The sequence below is a fragment of the Mus caroli genome, unplaced genomic scaffold (genome assembly GCF_978045245.1).
Source record: "Mus caroli unplaced genomic scaffold, Mus_caroli_1 scaffold_31, whole genome shotgun sequence".
Taxonomy (NCBI): Eukaryota; Metazoa; Chordata; class Mammalia; order Rodentia; family Muridae; genus Mus; species Mus caroli.
In genome coordinates this window covers 2415064-2422259 of record NW_028227286.1, presented here as the reverse complement: position 1 = coordinate 2422259, position 7196 = coordinate 2415064, and positions in this window count along the sequence as shown.

The window sequence follows — 7196 nt, the reverse complement described above, 5'->3', positions numbered from 1 at the left end:
ATTTGATTTTTTGTCATTTTAATTATTTAAATGATACCTTTTATTCAGATAACTAAGTTCTTTTTTTTCCTTTTTATTTTTATTTTTTTTTTAAACTAAGAGGACTATTAAGTTCTTAAGAGAAGAATGGCACTTAAGAAAATGATGGTGATACCAAAGGAAGGTTACTTATTACTTTTGGACTGTGATGATGAAGAAGATGACATAAGTGTTTCAGAGGAGTCTCTTACTAAAGGTATAGCATATCCAGTGTTGGGCATTAATTGTGTCCTGCATTTCATTAGACCTTTACCTAGTCTCCTAAAATGGAAGAAATCTTTGTTAAGAGTTTTCATAGACTTCATTTCTAATTTTACCTATATTTATCTATTCTTATACATGAGTTTTAGCAGCACATATACCTACTCTTGAAACTATAGTCACAATATGTTGAGAAACAATAACTTGCTATGATTTTGCCCCAGGAAAAAACCTGAACATAGTTCCTATAATATATTTGCCATACATGAATTTATTTCATAATACCTGCAAATAAATTATTTCATTTATTTTTCTATTATATACTTACTTTATTTACATTTCACATGTTATCCCCTTTTCTACTTTCCCTTCCAAAAATCCCCTGTCCTCTCCCCTCTCCCCCTGCTCCCCAACACACCCACTCCCAATTCCTAGCCCAGGCATTTCCCAATACTGGGGCATAGGACCTTTATAGGAACAAGTGGCTCTCCTCCCATTGATGACCAACTAGTCCATCCTCTGCTACATATGCAGCTGGGTCCATATGCCCCATTATTTCTTTTCTTTGATTGGTGGTTTAGTCCCAGAGAATTGTGGGGGTACTTGTTAGTTTATGTTTTTTTTTCCTCCTAAGTTCCTGCAAACTCCTTAAGCTCCTTGGGTACTTTCTCTAGCTCCATATTTGGGGACCCTGTGCTCAGTCCAATGGATGTCAGTGAACATCCACTTCTTTATTGGTCAGGCACTGGCAGTTCCTCTCAGGAGACAACTATATCAGTCTCCTGTCCCCAAGCTCTTGGTGCATCTTCAATAATATCTGGGTTTGGTGGCTGTTTATGGGATGGATCCCAAGTGAGGCAGTGTATGGATTCGTTCAGTCTAAGCTCCAAACTTTGTCTCTGTAACTCCTCCCATGGGTATTTTGTTCCCCATTCTAAGAAGGAACAACATAATCACACTTTGGTCTTTCTTCTTGAGTTTCATGGGTTTTGCAAATTTTACCTTGGTCATTCTGGGATTCAGGGATAATATCCATTTATCAATGATTGCATATTATGTGTATTCTTTTGTGATTGGGTTATCTCACTTAGGAAGATATCATCCAGATCCATCCATTTGTCTAAGAATTTCATTAAATCATTGCTTTTAATAGCTGTGTAGTAATTCATTATAGAAAAAGTACCATATTTTCTATATTGATTCTTCTAAAGAGAGTCACTTGATTTCTTTTCAGATTCTTGTTATTATACATAAGGCTGCTATAAACATAGTGAAGCATGTGTCCTTATTACAAGTTGGAACATCTTCTGGGTATATGCCCAGGAGGACTATTGCTGGATCTTCTAGTAGAATTATGTCCAATTTTCTGAGGAACCAGCAGACTGATTTCCAAACTGGTTGTAACAGCTTGCAAATCCACCAGCAATGGAGTGTTCATATTTCAACACATTCTTGCCAGCATCCGCTGTTATCTGAATTTTACATCTTAGCCATTCTGACAGGTGTGAGGTGGAATTTCTGGGTTATTTTGACTTAAATTTCCCTGATGATTAAGGATGTTGAATATTTTTTAGGTGCTTCTAAATCATTCGGTATTCCTTAGTTGGGAATTATTTGTTTAGCTCTGTCCCAATTTTTAAAAATAGAGAAAATTGATTTTCTGGAGTCCAGATTTTTGATCTCTTTATATGTATTAGATATTAGACCCCTATCTTATTTAGGATTGGTAAAGATTTTTTTTTCCCAATCTGTTGGATGCAGTTTTGTCCTATTGATAGTGTCCTTGACCTTACAGAAGGTTAGCAATTTTATGAGGTTCCATTTTTCCATGTTTAATCTTGCAGCACAAGCCATTGCTGCTCTTTTTTTTTTCTTTTCATCAAGAATTTTCCCCCTTTTCCCATGTTCCATGTTCTTCCCCACTTTCTTCTCTATAAGTTTCAGTGTCTCTGGTTTTATGTACAGTTCCTTGATCCACTTAGACTTGAGCATTGTACAAGGGATGAGAATAGATCAATATGCCTTCTTCTACATGCTAACTGCCGATTGAGCCAGCACCACTGTTTGAAAATGCTGTCTTCGTTCCACTGGAATGTTTTAGCTCCTTTGTCAAAGATCAAGTGTCCATATGTGTGTGGGTTTATTTCTCTGTCTTCAGTTCTATTTCATTTATCTACTTGTCTATCACTCTACCTGTACCATGCCATTTTTATCACAATTGCTCTGTAGTACAGCTTGAGTTCACACATGGTTATTCCACAAAAGGTTCTTTTATTGTTGGGGATAGTTTTCCTATCTTAGGGTTGTTTTTTGTCTTGTTTTGTTTTTGTTTTTGATTGTTTGTTTTTTTTTGTTTGTGAATTTCAGGTGAATTTGCAAATTGCCCTTTCTAACTCAGTGAAGAATTAAGTTGGTATTTTGATGGGGATTGCATTGAATCTATAGATTCCTTTTGGTAGGACACCCATTTTTACTCTATTAATCCTTCCAATCCATGTGCATGGGATATCTTTCCATTTTCTGAGATCCTTTTGGATTTCTTTCTTCAGAGATTTGAAGTTTTTACCATATGTATTTTTCTCTTCATAAGTTAGATTCACACCAAGGTATTTTATATTATTTGTGACTATTGTGAAGGGTGTTTTCTTGTTTGTTTGTTTGTTTGTTTGTTTTTTGTTTAGTTTGTTTTTCATCCTGCTTTTCCTTTGTGTAGAAAAAGGCCATTGACTTGTTTGAGTTAATTTTATATTCAACTACAGCACTGAAGTTGTGTATCAGGTTTAGGATTTCTCTGGCAAATTTTTGTGTCACTGATACATGCTATCATATCATCTGGAAATAGTGATATTTTGACTTCTTCCTATCCAATTTTTATTCATTTGTTCTCCTTTTGTTGTCTAATTACTCTGGATAGGTCTTCAACTACTATATTGAATAGGTAGGGAGAAAGTGGGCAGACTTGTCTAGTCCCTGATATAGTGGGATTGTTTCAAGTTTCTCACCATTTAGTTTAATGCTGGCTACTGGTTTGCTGTCCATTGTTTTTTTTTTTTTTTTTTTTTTTTTTTTTTTTTTTTTTTTTTTTTTTTTTTTTTTTTTTATGTTTAGATACGTGTCTTACATTCCTTATCTTTCTTTGACTTTCATTATAAATGGGTGTGCATTTTGTCAAATACTTTCTCAGCATCTAATGAGTTGAGCATGTTGTTTTTGTCTTTGAGTTTATTTCTATAGTGGATTAATTTGATGGATTTCCATATATTAAACCATCGCAGGGATGAAGCCTACTTGACCATGATGGATGATCGTTTTGATGTATTCTTTGATTCAGTTTGCAAGGATTTTATTGAGTATTTTTGCTTTGATATTCATACAGGAAAATGGTCTGAAGTTTCCTTTCTTCATTGGGTCTTTGTATCATTTGAATATAATTGTAATCTGGCTTCATAGAATAAACTCAATAGTATTCCTTCTCTTTTGATTTTGCATAATAGTTTGAAGAATATTGGTATTAGGTCTCCATGTGTAAGACCCCCGAAACTGGACCTCCACTGAAGCCCATTCAAGTCCCGGAATGAGCTGGCCAGCACCACAATGACTCAAGAGAAAACTATACCTGATGCAAACAGAAAGAGGTTTTATTATCAGCTAGCTGAGGACAAACTCCTCCCACCGTGCAGGGCAGGGGAGTTTGACCCTGAGCTGTGACAGAAGGGGGCTTTTAACAGCTGGCTGAGGAATTGGGATGAAAGTTCAGAGGAGTTGGGAACAGATGAGAGGAGTTGGGAGAAGAGTTGGGAGGAGTTGGAAAGAGTTGGGAGGAATGTGGTTCTCTGCCTGGATGTCTTTCATAAAGTTACAATTATCACATCTCAGGCTGTAAGGCTCAGAAACAAAAAGGCTTTTTGCAGGCTATAAATAACAAAGAGCTTCTTTCTGACTGCATTGGTAGAGATCAGGGACAAGAAGCTTGGGGAATATCCAGGGGCTTTACCTTCCAGGGAGAACCGCTCTAAGTTGGAGTCTCACATTCCCCACTACTTCTTCTACATAGTTCTAGTCTTAAAACTAGGAAAAATAACCGCTAGCCCAGCTGCCAAACAAAGCCAACATGAGGTCACAGCTCTAGGATTTGTAACCTTGAGAGCCTCAAAATGCACTTGAATGAGACAAAAGTTTCTCTTGCCGTGGTACAAGGGAGGGAGGAGGTTCCTGTGCACTGCCTGGTGAATATGAGCAGCACTGGGCCAGTGAGCCATGGTGGGCTGGGTGCAGGAGCCCAGCACCTGCTGGAGTAGCGGTGGTGGGGCTTGCCAAAAGCAGCAGGTAGGTGTTTTTTGTTTGTTTGTTTGTTTTTGTTTTTTTGGTTTGTTTGTTTGTTTTTTCTTTTTTTTTTTTTGTTTTATTTTTCAGCAATTCCAAGGCATTTTTCTGACCAGTTCTAGGGTCTTTAAGCGAGCTAGCAGGGGTTCAAAAAAAGGAACACCAGGGTCAAACATTCCCCCTGCTTCTGTTAAGGAAGGTGGTCCCCAATTGAGGAGTTGAAAGGGTGTAAGATTAAATTTTTCTGTGGTGTTCCATACTCACAATAAGGTGAAGTGAAGGAGAGCTTCATAATCTTTTCTGCATGTCTCTAAAGCCGATTTAGTCAAGGTTTCTTTTAATTCTCTATTCATCTGCTCTACCTGTTCTGATGTCTGGGGTCTATAGGGACAATGTAACTTCCAATCGATCCCCAATTTTCTGGCTAACCCTTGGCTTACCTGGGCAAAGAAGAAGGGGCACTTGATTGATGAAAGTACCTTAGGGATGCCAAATGATGGGGACATTTCCTCTAATATCTTCTTTGCCACAACATTGTTGGTCTCCTTCTTAGTGGGGAAGGCTTCGACCAAGCCTAAAAAGGTGTCTATAAAAAGTAATAGATATTTATTACTGTACTTGGTGAAATTAACTTTAGTGAAATCTACTTTTCAGAATGTACCAGGCTGTCACCTCTTAAACCCCCTCTGGGGAGCATTATTCTGGTGCCTGACATTGGTGAGGGCACAGGCTTGGCATTCATTAAAAAACTCCTGGGCAACATCTGGCAATCTAGTAACATAGTAGTTTGAGCTCTTAACAATTTCTTTAGCTTCTTAGTTTCCAAGTGGGGGAGCCTGTGTAGATTGGCTACATATTGTAACCCTTCTCTGGTGGGCAGGATCCAGTGACCATCTTGGGTCTTAGCCACTCCTTGGGTAGTATATACACATATCTGAGGTATTTTTTTTTTCTGTTCTTGATCTTCTAGCATGTAGTCCAAGCCTGCGTCTTTGAGTTTATAATGGTTTTTAAGTTCTTTATTTTTTTTTCCTAGGGCTGCATGTTTGGCAGCAAGGTCAGCCATCTGATTTCCCTTCACTATGGCATCATGACCTTTTTGGAGATGGGTGCAATGTATGATGGCCAGTTAGTTTTTTTTTCGAAAGTGTTTGGCTTCTAATAGGTTCAAGATTTCTTTTTTATTTTTAATATCTTTCCCATCAGATGTGAGTAACTCCTGTTTTCTATAGATCGCCCCATGTATGTGAGCAGTGGTGAAAGCATACTTGCTGTCTCTGTAGATATTGATGTTTTTCTCTTTGGCCAGCTGCAAGGCTTGGGTGAGTGTGATTAGCTCTTCTCTCTGGGCTGTCATGCCTTCAGGCAAGCTGCTGTCCCCAACGGTTTTTTTTCCATTGACCACTGCTGCCCCTGCTTTTCTTTTACCTTCAACCAAAAAGCGGATACCATCTGTGTACCAGTTAGGGCAGCCTGGCCATGGCTGGTCAGTGAGGTCTTTCTTAATTTCAGTTTTTTTCTGCCAGGATGTCTATACCTTGGTGTACTTGTAGGAAGTCGTAGGCTTCCGGCAGCAAGGTGGCAGTATTCAGGATAGGAGGGGGTGCAAACTATACTCTTTCAGTCAGTAAAAGGCTCTGTTAATGGGTCCTGTGAGCAATAGTCATCCAGCAATCAGGCAGCTGTCTAATGATGCTTTCTAAGGCATGGGGATATAGGGGCTACTACTATAGTTCATTGACCTAGAGTCAGTTTGTCAGCCTCTTTGAAAAATACTGACACAGCAGCAGCGATAACTTTTAAGCAAGATGGTCATCTACTGGCCACTGTGTCTAATTTTTTTTTTTTTTTTTTAACAATTGGGCCACAGGTTGTTTCTATTTCCACAGATCTTGGGTCAGGACCCATCTCACTATTTCTGCTGTTTTGTCTACATAGAGAATGAAAGGCTAGGTCAGGTCTTGCAGGACTAAAGCTGATGCACTAAGCAAGATTTTTTAATCTCTTTATAGGCTTCCGGTCTTTGGGGGTCCATGAGAAAGTCACAGTCTCTTTAGTAAGGGGGTATGGTAGAGAGTGCCAGGGTGGCAAAGCCTGGCTTTTTAACTGGTAGCAACAGAGTATTCCAGGAAGATTGACAAGGGACCAAAACACCAAGTTCTAAGAGACTATGAATGTGAGGTCTGATGCCCTCTTGGGTCTCTTTGCTCATGGGGTATTGTTGTATCAGTTTTCAGTGTCACAATGATGGTGTGCACCCTCTTTGCCTCTCTTATATCCCACGTCTCTGCCCAGCATTTAGGATATCTCCCTTACCTGGTCCCTTCTAATACTTTTCTTGACAGGGATTGAGGCTCATGTAATCTATATTCTTCTTCTAATTTTAAAGTTCAAATTATAGAGATAGAGGCTTGCCAAGGGATTGAAGTTCCTTCAAAAGAAAAGCTTATTTGGACTTTTAAATTTGCTACTATGTCTCTTCTAAACAATGTGGAGGGGCATTCAGTAATGATGAGGAAGGAATCAGTTACTTGGCTTACTCCTAGATTAATTTTCATATCAGTGGTCCAAGATTATGGTTTCTGTCTTTTTTGTGTGTGTGTGTGTTTTCTAGACAGGGTTTCTCTGTGTTG